This window comes from Phyllostomus discolor, chromosome 4, assembly GCF_004126475.2.
Source record: "Phyllostomus discolor isolate MPI-MPIP mPhyDis1 chromosome 4, mPhyDis1.pri.v3, whole genome shotgun sequence".
Taxonomy (NCBI): domain Eukaryota; kingdom Metazoa; phylum Chordata; class Mammalia; order Chiroptera; family Phyllostomidae; genus Phyllostomus; species Phyllostomus discolor.
The window spans coordinates 94,487,559-94,503,114 of record NC_040906.2 but is presented as its reverse complement, the minus strand read 5'-3'; positions in this window follow the sequence as shown (position 1 = coordinate 94,503,114).

Here is a 15,556-nt window from a genome sequence, read left to right as displayed (position 1 = left end):
TCAGAGCCCTTCCTTTTTAACCTCTACACTATTGTACTGATTAAGGTGCTGGGGATTAGAACATCAAAGCTTTTAATTAGACACACAGGATCAAAATATATATAAATGGTAAACATGCTACCTATGAGACATAGAAGAGATTCAGGGAAAGCATAGAAGCAGTGATTCTTGGGTCTACCTGGAGGGGTTGGAGAATGTCAGAAGATATTTTCTCGTCATATGCATGGAGAAAGAAGAGTATAGGGAGCAGCATGTACAATATCATAAAACATGCAAGAACATGACAATGTTTAGACAACTACAGGGTTTTTTTGGTTCTCTTGGAGTATAAGTTTTAAGACGGAGGAGAAGTAGAAGATGACAGAAAAAGATGCAATAGGCCAGATATCAAAGAGAATTGCATACCATGCCAAGAAGATTTATATCTTCTACATAATAAATCATTGAGTCCACTTTAAAGAAATTATTTTTTAAAGAATACTAATAAAAATGTATACTCTGGTTTCTCTTCAGAATGAATAAATCTTTTCCCTTTTACAAAAATGGTAATTAGTGGTGTAAAGTAATATAAAATAATGAATCCAAGTGATGTTACAGCACTTTTTTTTCTTTTTTAAATTTTATTGTTGTTCAAGTACAGTTGTCTTCCTTTTCCTTCCACCTCTCCCCCTGACCCCAGCCATCCCCACCTCCTTCCCCTGGTTCCACCCTGACTTGGTTTTGTCCATGCGTCCTTTATAGTTGTTCCTGAAAACCCTTCACTCTTTCCCCCCCATTATCCCTCTCATCTCTTCTCTGGTTACTGTCCATCTGTTCTTAATTTCAATATCTCTAGTTGTATTTTGCTTGCTTGTTTCTTTTATTGATTAGGTTCCACTTAAAGGTGAGGCCATATGGTGTTTGTCTTTCACCAACTGGTTTATTTCGCTTAGCATAATGCTCTCCAGTTCCATTCATGCTATAGCAAAGGGTAGGAGCCCTTCTTTCTTTCTGCTGCATAGTATTCCATTGTGTAAATATACCACAGTTTTTTGATACATTCATTTACTGATGGGCACTTAGATTGCTTCCAGCACTTGACTACTGTAAATTGTACTGCTATGAACATTGGGGTGCATAGGTTCTTTTGGATTGGTGTTTTAGGGTTCTTAGGATATAATCCTAGCAGTGGAATTGCTGGGTCAAAAGGCACTTCCATTTTTAGTTTTCTGAGGAAATTTCATACTGTTTTCCATAGTGACCGTACCAGTCTGCAATCCCACCAACAGTGTACTAGGGTTCTCTTTTCTCCACAACTTCTCCAACACTTTTGTTTGTTGCTTTGTTTATGATGACCATTCTGACTTGTGTGAAGTGGCATCTCACTGTAGTTTTAATTTGCATCTCTCTGATGGTCAGCGATGCTGAGCACCTTTTCATATGTTCCAGCACCTTTTAGTACTTAGAGTCATGTGTAAATGAAATAGCTGTATTGTGAAGAGAGTTTTTAGGCACTCTCACCCTGAGGGAAAGGTAAGCATGACATGATTTTTTATATCAGAGGGAAATACCCTCATAGCAGTTTTCTGAACTAGCAAATTATATGTGCATGTTACCAAACATCAACTGGGGTCCTGCTGCCCACTGTCCCCTCCAGAGGCAAATGTTTGGCAACAAAGGAAAGGAGTCTTTATTCAAAAACTTCACAATCTTGGAATAACAGCTTTCCACATGCATTAGTGACTTAAGTCTATCAATTAAGGCTAAACTCTTTAACACTCGAGTATTCCTATCATTCCTCCTGGTGGTTTTTTGTTCTCTCATTTCTATATTAGTTTACAAACTAAAACAACCCAAGATAAAAAAGCTACACAGTTTTGGGAGAATGGCAGGCTTCTGCCTCAGAGTCCATTCCCTCACCCTAAAAGAGAATAACTCTGCCACTCCTTTCTAGGCCTGCCTGATCCTAGGCTGTGTCCAGAGCTCCCTTCCATCCAAAATATTGTCCGCTGGGAAATACAGGCAGCTGCAGCATGATCATCAAGTCATCCTCAAGGAAGAAATGAAAGATCCAGGGAGTCCAGGGGCCTGAGAACACTTCTTTTGGGGTGTCCAAACTTTTGGTGTCTCTGGGCTACACTGGAAGAAGAACAGTTGTCTTAAGCCACATGCTAAATACACAAACACTAACAAAACTGATGGAAAAAAACATTTTAAGTAAATTTATGATTTTGTGTTGGGCCGTATCCATAGCATCCTGGGCAACATGTTGTCCATGGGCTGTGGGTTGGAAACTCCTAGATAATTCCATGAATTCTGGAGGCATTCAGCTTGTCAGCCAATCCCGTCCTAGATTGTTTATCATTGCCTCCTCCTTGGTGCTTCTCTATCCTACTCAGTAATCTGACCAGATCTCTCTGTATTATGCACACATTTCTCCCCATAGGTTAAGAAATTAAGTTGTTACTCTTGTAGGTCCATTGCATTTTTTTAAATTATTTTGTATTTACCTTCATGAACATGGCTGTTTTTTAGGCCATCATTTTATTAACAATGCCTAGGTTGTTTGGTACTTTGGGGTCCTTGAGAGTACATATTATTGGGCACAAAAAGTAACAGTGCCAGTCGCTACTGATGTCCAAATGTACATATCCATTAGCAAGTATCTATAGGTCACTTTTCAAATAATGCCTTACTACAATACCAATTGCTATTGTTCAGTAACATGATGCTTACAGACCTTTACCTGATGAAGACATCTAACTAACCATTCAAAGCTCATATAAATATAAACATAGAAAATGCTAGAATCTTCTTTCTTCAAGCTCCCTCAGGTCCATTTGAGACACAGCTAATTTCTCAAAAGAAACTTTCCAGGCTAGAAAGTATTGGCAAGAAATATTCAAAGTCGTGATAAGCAGGGACCTACAGCCAGTATTGCTCTACCCAGCAAAGCTATCATATAAAATCAAAGAGAAGATAAAGCACTTCCTAGAGAAGAAAAAAACGAAAAGAGTTTATCCTCACCAAACCATTATTATATAAAATGCTAAAAGGACTTACCTAAGAAAAAGAAGATAAAAACTATGAACCATAAAATGGCAATAAATATGTACTTATCAACAATTGAATCTAAAAAACAAACTAAGCAAGCAAGAAGGACAGAGACAGAATCATGGATATGGAAATTGTTTTGATAGTTTTCAGATGGCACAAGGGTTGTTGAGGATGGGGTGAAGATGTGAGAGGATTAAGTGCAAGTAGCACTACTATGAACATTGGGGTGCATTAGTCCTTTTAAATTGGCGATTCAAGTTCTTAGGGTATATTCCAGCAGTGGAATCACTGCGTCAAAAGGAAGTTCCAATTTTAACTTTTTGAGATAATTCCATACTGCTTTCCACAGTGGCTGCACCAGTCTGCATTCCCGCCAACAGTGCAAAAGAGTTCCCTTTTCTCCACATCTTCACCATCACTTGTTTGTTGATTTACTAATGATGGCCATTCTGACTAGTGGGAAATGATAACTCATTGTGGTTTTAATTTGTATCCAAGTGCTGGAAACCACCTAAGTGCCCATCAGTAAGTGAGTGGATCACAAAACTGTGGTACATTTATACAACAGGATACTACACAGAAGAAAGAAAGAAGGAGCTCCTACTCTTTGCAACAGCATGGATGGAACTGGAGAATATTATGCTAAGTGAAATAAGCCAGCTAGTGAAAGAAAAATACCATATATCTCACCTATAAGGGGAACCTAATATACAAAAATAAACTAATGAGCAAAATAGAACCAGAAGCTATAGAATAGAAACATAGAGCAGCTTGACAGTGACCAGAAGGGAGTGGAGAAGGGAATGGTGGAAAGAAGGGGTAGGGGGTACTCATAGAATATATATGAATGACCCATGGACATGGACAACAGGATGTGATTGACAGTGGGAGTATGGGGTGGGCTGGGCAGAAGAGGGCAAAGGGGAAAATTGGGTCAATTCTAATAGAATAAGAATATGAATTTAAAAGAATAAAACTGAGAAAAAAACACACATAGGCAGTTATAGAATAGCCATGGAGTTGTAAAGTACAGTATAGGAAATGGAGTAATTAAAGAACTTATGTACATGGCCCATGGACATGAACAACAGTGGGGGGGATTGCCTGATGGGGGAGAATGCTGGGTGAAGGAGGGCAAAGGGGAAAGCTGGGACTACTGTAATAGCATAAACAATAAAAAATAATTAAAAAATAAAAACAAATATTTTTAAAGGTTCTGATTCCAATTTAATTTAAAAATGGCTTTACTTAAAATTTACTAACTTTTTAATTGAGTAAATTTAGTCACAATTTTGTACAATCCAAAGAGAAAGGAGATTTTAGATAGCTATGTCAATACCAGACACTTTCTTTCTTTCTCCCTTTCTTTCTTTCTTTCTCTTTCTTTCTTTCTTTCTTTCTTTCTTTCTTTCTTTCTTTCTTTCTTTCTTTCTTTCTCTTTTCTTTTTTTTTTTTTGTATTCTGTGATCATTGGCCAGTAGAATAAAATACTTATAGATGCAATCATTTTTTTAATTAAGAAAATTTCAAGGAATACCAGTTCTGGTCCCATTGATATGATTTCCAGTAACTGGCACTTGTATCATATGAGACAAATAATCATTGGATTCTTGCTTTGAATTTGGTCTGGCATTCAACGAGGAGAGGTAGCTCATTCATCATTCTTTCTAACCACAAGATGTTGCTTTTGCAATAGAATAAAATAGAAAAGATCTGCAGCTTAGTGATTTTTTATGACCCAGTAAGAATACCCACTTAGGATTTCTGGCCTTTTGTGTTGATGAGCTATATTCTTCGTACATGTTTTACAGTAACAGTATTTTTTTGTTTTTTGTTTTGTTTGTTTCTTCTTTACTTTTTCTTCTTTGTGTATCACAGTGGCATTCCTTCATGCTGTTTCTTCCATGTATTACATCTTTCTAGGTCACACCGTTGCCACATCAAGAATTTTAATGAGAGTTACAAATCTACATTGTCCACATACTTGGAAATATTTTCCTGACTTTATTTTTCATCATTTTTGCATGAGAATTTTGGATGACTTTGAGTAATGGTGTGTTTTAAGAAGGCACACTGTATAAATAGGTGCTGCTCTTTGTTACACAAAGGATGCCATAGACTTACTGGCTCTTTACCAATAAGCCATTCTATTGCTTGGTTTTCTACTAGTAGAGTTGTCATTATGAAGCTACCACCTCCTTATTTCAACTTAAGTTGTATTTTTCTTGCTTTCTTATTATTTTTCTCTTCATTAAGAAACTATGACTTAGCAAAATGAACACCTGAAGTTAAAAAAATGCAGGTTTGAATACTGTCTTGGTTACCAACCTGCTAAGTGATTCTCAGTTTCCACAACTGTGAAATGGTAAAAAAAAAAAAAACAAAAAAAAAAACCTCAAAGGATGGCTGTGGATTTCAAATTATGCAATATCAGTAAAATGCTGGTATTTTTATTTGTCATAAGCTAGGTTCTCATAAATACTCAGTGTAGTTGCTATTGTAATATTTTAAATACATTTTACTCTTGATTGTTGATTCATGGAGTGTTAGAACTGAAACATTTCTTGATTTTGTCCCTTCGCATTGCAGAACAGAAAGAAAGGCATAGGAAGGACAAAGGTGTTGCTCACAGAGCAGGGTGCCCAAATAGAATGAGCTCCCCTCAAAACCTCTTAAAACTTTAATTTGAATTCATGACGTGTCTATTTTACAATATCTGCCCCATGCTAATATTTTCCTACAAACGGCATTATTCCTGTTCTCAGTTCATATCATGCACTTGTAGACCATTTTGAATTTGAACTTAGTAATCAGGAACTCTGTTTAATTCACTAGACTCCATCTAATGTTTCCTATGAAAACCTTGGGTTTGTGATATGTTGCATATTAAATCATTTCATGATTGTAATAGTTTGTTTTAGAATTGGCACATGCAATGTTACTTTCCTAGGAGTATTGTCTGAGTAAACCTAAACTTTCAGCACAGAGGCAGAGTAGTTTCCCTGGCTCAGTGATGCTGGAATACATTGAAGCCTTTCTGGGCCAAACTAATTTAAGTAATTCATTAAAAAAGTTCTGAAGACCAAACAATTTTCTTGAGAATCTCTTCATGTGTTGATAGGGAAAATTTTATTGTGTCTATTTTTTCTTCTTAAAATATAATGTGATGTTACATGATTGACCTAGGCAGTTTTGAATATTAGATAATGAAACATAATCAATGAATCCTAAAAATGTCGGATTTATTTGAAAAATCAGTTGATTGAATTTTAATGAACTCACTTTCCAATGTGACACAGTTTTGCTAAGCCATGGTTTAGCCATGGTTCTCTTGCTAAGAGAACTCATGGTTTTGCTAAGATGTTATTTGTAAGATTCTTTGTCACAATATGGAGACATAGGAATATTAACAATTTGGGTAGCCATTATTTAAAATATCTTCTCCAGAAGCCATGTCAAGCTTCATAATTTTTGGTGGCTAACACTTATCACATGTGAACTATCTAAGATAAGATAGGAAACTGTCAATAATTCAGGGACGGACCAGTCAACTGGTAATATTAACCAGGTTCTTGAGTTTTCTTTCTCTCTCCTTCCTACATGTCTAATGACCATATCAGAACTCACTAATGATTCACTCAGAAATTAAGAAAAAGAAACTAAACAAAATTCAAATTAAACTATTATGATTTATTAGTAAATTATCTTTTTTAATTTAAAAACTTTGGAAAAATATTTAAAACAGTGGTTTTTATTTGGTTTGCATGCATGTTCTGTATATTAAAGTTCTTCTCTATTTCTGTCATCAAAGATATACTTTGACAAGATAAAGGATGGCACGGATGACAATTTTAATTTCTCAGTTCTGGGAGTTCATGGTTTTTGTTTTGTTTTGTTTTGTTTTACCCATTCTCAAGTTTATATTTGCATAGACACAATTGTGTGTGCTGAGAGGCAATTTGTGAGTATGCACATATGTGTATTTTGCTGAAAGTCAAATACATTCAAACTATTGGTAATTTTGAATTGGCCTGCTATTTTTAGGTAGAAGTAATGATAATAGCATTTTGGTGAGATAAAAAGAGAACTGAAGGTCCTAGCAATTAATCAGGGTATAAGGATTTTAAAATTGTTTTCATCTATAAAACCATGATTTTTACAAGTGATACTGTTTTAAAACAATGGCAGAATCTAGCTCTGGTTACAAAAGATGTAAATTGTTATCTAATGAAATAAAGATTACTCCAAATCACACCATTTGAATTTTTGGAATCTTTAAAGCTTAAACAGATTCTTACCCATAGACCAATGGGCATTTTTAATATGTCACAAAGTAGGATTCTCTGCTCAGGTAAGGAAATAAAATTAATATCTCTCTTTAGAGGACCCTTAGGTATATTACACTCAGTTAGGCCTGTGCTGGCTACATGAAGTCATCCTAAATCAGAGTGGGTGATAATAGTTTGCAATTTCCAACTGGAGAATCCACCCTAGATTATAGCTTGAATAGTCAATGCTTGGCAGTTATAACTTATTTTGATATAGGAAACATGAAAAAATACCTTGTAAAGCCAGAGGACCAAAGCACTGAATTGTCAAAAATTATTTTGGAGAGAAGGATGTATACAAGTATAATTAACTTAAACATATGGTGACACTTTACTATTGTTATTATTTCCCCAGTTCTTTTTAATATTTACTATACATGCATTTTAATAATTTTAGTTTATACTTTCTTGTCTGCTGTGATCCTTTTCAAAAATCAGAATTCCCTTAATGTTATTACAGATTAAAAAAGGGTTGATTTATATTTTAATTTTGTTTTTATTATGTAAACTTTATCAGCAAAACAATATCTGGTACATACGTACTCTGGTGGATGTTCAAAAGCCAAAGTTGAAGAGATGTCCCACTGTGAGATTTTTAAGTGATTTGTTTTTTACAAACATTTGAGAATTAACAATTTTAATACTACTATATCTATATGCCATTTCATTAAACAATTAAAATAATTTCTGGTCCACAAAACACAATGAATCTTTATAAACTATGAATGTTGAATAAATGAGTGACTCTCACATTAATGTTGAATAAATCAGATGTTTCATCATTCTCTCAATTTTTCTAATGACTTATCTGATTCCCACAGATATATTCACACTGTACCCTTTCAAGTCCATTCATAATGCTATTGCTCTTTGCTGAGTATTAAATATACGTTAAGTAAATTTTCACTACATTAATCACTGTTACATTATAATTGGAAAAAGCACTATCTATTCAGTGCAATCCAATGTTTTTAAACTTCAGAAAAAAATTTTCCTATGGTCATATTGTCATTAGTAAAAATTATTTCCAATCGGATTTTAACCATTTCTCTTTTATTCTTTTAAATGAGTAAAACTTCAATATTTTCCTCTTTTCTTGTTTTATAAGATTCTAAATATTGTAGAATAACAGTAATCAATGTGATTCATACACCAATTTTAATATGTAAATGAAGGGAAACAACCTTGACACCTGAGCAGTAAATTAATAATGAAGAAATATTAGACATGAAAATAAACAGTTTTATTTTCCAAGTAAGATAGAATTTAAAATCTTAATAAGTTTCTAAGATTAGAAAATCTGAAAGTAATACCTATTATAAGTATCAGCTTTGAAAGAGAGCCTGGAATATTTCTTGCTAAGCCTTACCTACCACAAATATCCCTACAAGCTCCAATAAATTTATTTATTCTCAAACTACTGCCCACCAACTTAGCCAAGTCTAACTTCCTGCTCACTCTTCTTTTTAATCTTCTATTCTTCATGAATTATTTCCTCATCTACTGTACCCACATTTTGCTGTATCCCTTGAAAAAAGTAATTGACTCTGTGCATATAGCTCAGTTGCATGATTTTCTTACTTTCTGGTGAAATCCCATCCTTTTAATTTACTTTTACATATAAATGTCTTGCTCCCTTAACCAGAGTGTAAAGCTATTGAGGACTGGGAACATGTATTATTATTATGGACTGCCCATGACATCTGTGTTATGACTAACAACCTATTGTATGTCTACACTTGGATGTTCCCAACATATCTAAAATTCTACCCATCATCAGCATCTCTTTGCTTTTTTGGATTTTTCTCAACTGATTAGCTCCAGCATGCCTGTCATTGGCTAAACCAGATAAGGAAAGCCATCTTCCCTAGTCCCATTGAATCAGTATGATTTATCTAGTGTACTTGAAGTTTTCTATTTCCTACAGTTGTCTGTAAGTAAATTAAGTTCAGAGAGCTATATATTTTCCAGTTTTATCTCTAACCATTAAAAAATAAGTTTAATAAGTATTTTAATGAGCAAATGGATGATTGGATAGATACATGGTTAGATAAATAAGTTTTAATACATAATCTATATATATGTGTCAAATGTGTGAGTGATAAAATTTATACAACACATACAATAACATTATTTACTTTTTAAAATAGTATTTTAAATCCACTTAATAATTCATTCGTTTTAGTATGAAAGAAATGATAATAATGATGAAGTCATGCATCAAAGATCATAAGAAATAACATTATTAAACATTTACTTTATGTTTGATACTATGCTCATTTATACAAACATCATATGTGCCACTCTTAATTGCTGGTTTTCTTACTAAGCTTTAGGAACCATTGTATATCAGACTATAGAAATCTAGGTCAGGTTTCTATTTCATTGCCAAAACTACCTACTTATAGTTTTTCACTCTTTGTCCTTATCTACACAGTGGAGACAATATTTGCTGACTTTATAACACTATAGTTATAAAAAGTGAAACAAGATGTTAGAAATAATTTTAAACTCTTAGACTATATAAAGCCATTTATTTGCTTAATTATAATTTATATTTCTTCAACATCAGAAAATCATGTTATCCTCACACATATCGAAAGCACTCCACATCTGAATCTTGTACTTCAGTCAATCTGGTATACTCTCTGTATTCTAAATAGTTCCAGATGTCATGTGCATTATGTTGGGCATTTCTGTGCTTGTCTTCCTTATTTCAAGTGGCAATTTAGCTCTGATAGTTTCCCTTTTCTGACATCTTTTTTTAATAAAATGTTTAAGTGACATATGGATATATGTAAGTTACCTGAAATCTTTTTCAGAGAAAGCAAGGGAAAAACTGAGCCAGCAATCATGAAAATAAAATGTGAGTTATGGGCTAACTGGAAAGGAATGAGGATTATCTCAGCTGTCAGATAATATAATGTGTTTAACCACCACATCAGGATTCCAATAAGTCTATAGAGTGACTTATTTCAAAAGAAATTTCCAACAGAACAAAAATGGCAAAGGACAGAACTCTAAAATTCCACCTACCCATAAAAACAATCAAAAAGCTGGCAAACGCTATTTGAATTGACCAAAATCCTGCAGATAGGTGAACCCTTAATCAAGAAACACCAGGTGAATTGGTAAGGACAGTGAGCTTTGTGATGCTTTAATTTGCCCTCATCTCACCCCTTACTCCTCACATTAGTGGTAGCAAAAATGAAGACATCCTGTGTTTCCAGAACAGACATCAGTACTGGAGGGAGCAGATTAGACTCCATTCACAAAGAACTGGGGTTCCTGTTTGACCTGACTAGTAGCTCCCTGAAGGACTAGTTCAAAAGATTTTCCATAATCTCATAACTCAGAATTCTTCTGGTGGCTATTAAAGAGACATTTGTCAAAAATATTTCAGAAAAATATATTATTCACTGTTGCCTAGGGTGATGAGTAACAGTTGAGGCAAAAAAAAAAAAAGACTAATTAAATGCTTGGAATAAAAAATTAGGGAATGAAATGTTTGGGAGAAACAAAGACTTTGAAAAGCTTCAACTTAGTCCAGGAAATCAAGAAGGCTACCAAAAGGCACAGGGCCTAAAAAGGCTGTAATCTCTCACCTCTAGCTACCCTCAGTCTCTGTACCTGCCAGTAGTAAATACTAAGCCTGAGATGTAAAAAGTCTGGCTAGTGTTGGAGTTGTGCCCCAACACATACAGAGTCCATCTCTAAAGCCTGGGAGAGTTTTTGGTTCCAGACAAGTAAGAAAAGCTTTATCCAACCATTAACTGACCAGTACAAACTTACACATGACAAACATACAAACTTTTTAACATTATTTTAGAAAAGTCACTAAACAAGCAAAAACAACTACTATAACAAGTGGCAACAATAAACCCTAGGGAAGGGGATATATCTGATTTCCATAGTTGCCACATTATGATATTCAAAGTGTACAGTTTTTAACAACAAAAATATTTGATATGCAAATAATGAAGATGGCATTGGTCCATGTATAGGAAAAGAATAGTTAATATAAATAGTCCCTGGATAATCTCAGACAATGATATTAGTAGATAAACCCTTTAAATTAGCTATTTTAATTGTTTTGAAAGAGCTAAAAGAAATCATGTCTGAAGCACTAAAGGGAACAATGTCTTGCTAAATAGAGAATATCAGAAAAAAGATAGAAATTGTAAAAAGGAATCAAATAGAAATTCTGGAGCAGAAAAGTAACAATTAAAAAAAACTCACTCAAGTCACTCAACAGCAGACTCGAGCAGGCAGAACAATAATCAACAAACATGAATACAGGTCAATTGAGCTTATAAAGTTGGGAAACAGAAAGAAAAATGATTGAAGTAAAATAAACAGAGCTGAAGACACCTGCAAGCATACTAACATATACATAATGTGAGTCCCAGAAGAAAATGAGAAAAATAAAAATGGAGAAACAATATTAGAAGAAATAATAGTCAAAAACTTTATACAATGAAAAATATTAATCTACAAATGCAGTTGCAGTCATTCACTGCTTAACAATGGATTCATTATGAGAAATGCATTGTTAAATGATTTTGTTGTTGTGTGGACATCATGTAGTACATTTGCAATAACCTAGATAGTATAACCTACTATCCAAATGTTACAGCCTTTTACTACTTAAGCCAAATGTTGCAGCCTCTTATTACTGTCATACAAGTCTATACAGCATGTTACCATACAAATCAACACAATATTTTTTTTATTATTGTTCAAGTACACTTGTATCCATTTTCCCCACACTGTTCTTTACCACTGCCCTAGTGATCCCCACCTCCCATCCTCGATCCTACTCCCCTTTGGTTTGTGCATGGGTCCTTCATACATATTCCTTCACAACCCTTCCCTCCTTTTCTCCCATTATCTTCCTCAACCCTCCCCTCTGGTTACTGTCACTTTGTTCTTTATTTCAGTGTCTCTGGTTCTGTTTTGCTTGGTTTGTTTTGTTGATTAGGTTCCACTTATAGGTGAGATCATATGGTATTTATCTTTCACTGCCTAGCTTATTTCATTTAGCATAATGCTCTCCAGTTCCACACATGATGGAATACTATGCAACAAATCAATACAATATTAAATCAAGCACAAGAGAAAATGATTCAATGAAGTGATGTGGTAAACACAAATGTATGAGGCTGCTGCCAGCATACAGGGCATACTATTTTAAGGCAAATTTTTTTATAAGTAGGAAGTGTTTACTCTAAAATAACAGTAAAAAGTATAGTGTAGTTTATATATGAACAAGCAACAGTTATTAGCATTTCAAGTATATGTACTGTATATAACTCTATGTTACACTTTTATATGATGGCCACAAAGTAGTTTTGTTTACAGCAGCATTATCACAAACACATGAATAATGCATTACACTACAACCTTAAGATGGCCACAACATCATTAGACAATAGGAAATTTTAGCTACATTATAACCTCAAGGAACCACGAAGTGTTGACCAAAACATTGTTATGCAGTAGTTGAATCTTTAAGAAGCTCAACAAATTCCTAATAAGATAATCCTAAAAAGATCCACACTGAGACATTATAATCACACTGTCAAAAAACAAAGACAAAGAGAAAAGAGAAAATCTTGAAAGTAACAAGAAAGAAGTACTTTCCCATGTACAAGTAACATTAGGAGTTGATTTCTCCTAAGAAACCACTGAGGTCAGAAGGCAGTGGGATGACAATTCAAAGTACTAAAAAGTAAATATTAAAAAAAATAGCCAACCTGTTCACCAAGAATTCTACACCTGGCAAATCTATTCTTCAAAAATAAAGGAGAAAATAAGGTATCCTAGGATAAATAGAGTTTTTCACAAATATATTTACCTTACAGAAAAATTATAAAATGAGTCATTCAGATTGAAATCAATGGACATTAGACAGTAACTTGAATCCACGTTAACAAAATAAAGAACACTTGTAAAAGTTAATTAATAGGTAATTACAAAAGTATAAATGTATTTATTGTTTGTAACTCTTCTGACTTAAAACACAATAGCTAGCATAAAAAATAATTATAAATCTATGTTCATGGGCACACACTTTATAAAGATATAATTTATAACAATAACTACATAAAGATGGTAGAAGGAGAATAAGACCAAAGTTTTGTATGTTATTGAAATTAAGTTGGTATTTATGCAAACTATATTGTTAAAAATTAAGATGTTAATTGTTAATTCTCAGGGAAACCACTAAGATAATAACTCAAAAGTATATGGCAAAAGACACAATAGAGAATTAAAATGGTACACTACAAAATATGTATTTAGCATAAGAGAAGGCAGTAATAGGGAACCTGAGGAATACAAATAGATAAGACATACGGACATTACTAAAATATTACTATTTAGTAATAAATACTAAAAAGGGAGAAAAATTTTTCTTTACCAGTAGTAATTGCACTAAATATAAAAGAATAAATCCACCAATTAAAAATCAGAGATTGAAAAATACATAATAAAGCATGATCCAGCTATATGCTGGCTGCAAAAGATACATTTAGATTTAAAAATACAAATAAGTTGAAAGTAATAGAATAGAAAAAGATATGTCATGCAAACAGAACAAGAGTGGCTATCCTAATATCAGAAAAAATCATTTTAAGACAAAAATTGTATAGGGAATAATCAGGGTCATTATGTAAATGATAAAGGGCCAATCCTTCAAGAAGACGTAACAATTATAAAAACATATGCATCTAGAAAAAGAGCCCCAAAGTACATAAAGCACACACTGTCGTAAGTGTAGAGAAAAATAGTTCAACAATAATAGTTGGAGAATTCAACCCAAACTTTAACAACAGGTAGACAAAGATAGACAATCAGGATGGACATAGAGTACCTGAACACATTACAAACCAGCTAGTCCTACCAGAAATGTGTAGAACACTCCATCCAACAACAGCAGAATATACACTATTCTCAAACTCATGTGGGGTATTCTCCAGGAAGACCACCATTAGGTCAGAAAAGGAGTTTCAACAAATTTAAATATAATAAATCATACAAACATGTTCCCTGGAAACAATAGAATAAAATTAGAAAACTGAAAAATGATAGACATATGGAGAATTCACATATATATCGAAATTAAACAACATGCTCTTAAATAACAAGTGAGTCAAAGAATCACAAGAACAATACGAAAATACTTTAATTAACAAAAACACAACATACTAAAATTTATACGATGCAGTAGAACCAGTGCTCAGAGGGAAATTCATAGCTAACAACATATGCCTTTAAAAATCTCATGTAATAACTTAAACTCCACCTTAACAAATTAGAAAAAAAAGAACAAACTCACTCCAAGGCCAGAAGAAGGAAGTAAACAATAAATATTCAAGTAGAGATACATGAAATGGAAATAAGGGAAAACCTGAGAATTTATGAAACCAAATGTCCATTCTTTAAAAAGATCAACAAAATTGACAAATCTTTAGCTAGACTGACCAGAGTCAAATTACTAAAATCAAAAGTCAAAGTGAGGTTATTACTACTGATCTTACAGAAATAGAATAATTATCAAAATGTTATTACAAAAATTTAGATAACTTAGATGAAATAAAATAAGACCTAGAAACACACCAATTATCAAATTGATTAAAGGAGATAGAAAATCTGAATAGACTTACAACAAATGAAGAGATTGAGTTAGTAATTTAAAACCTCCCAACAAAGAATATCCCAGGACTAGTGGTGAATTCCACAAAACATTTAAAGAAGAATACCATTACTTCTCAAATTCTCTTAAAAAATGCAATACCTATGAACACTTCTTTACTCATTATATTGAACTTACTATGCAGATACCAATTTAGATAAAGGCAATGCAGTAATCTGCATATAAATATTTTTGTAAATATAGATAAAATATCTTCAATAAAATGCTAACAAACTGAATCTAGTAGCATATTAAAGAATTACATGCAAGGACCAAGTAAGATTTATCTTAGGAAACCAAAGGTGCTTCAACATTTGAAAATAAATTAGCACAATATACTATATAAATAGAATATAGCATAGGGGGGAAAAACACCATCATTTCAAAAGATCCAAAAAATTTTGGCAAAAACCAACATTACTTTTATGATAAAAATATTCAGCAAAATAGGAATATAATGAAACTTTTCTATCTTGATAAAAATAATTTATGAATA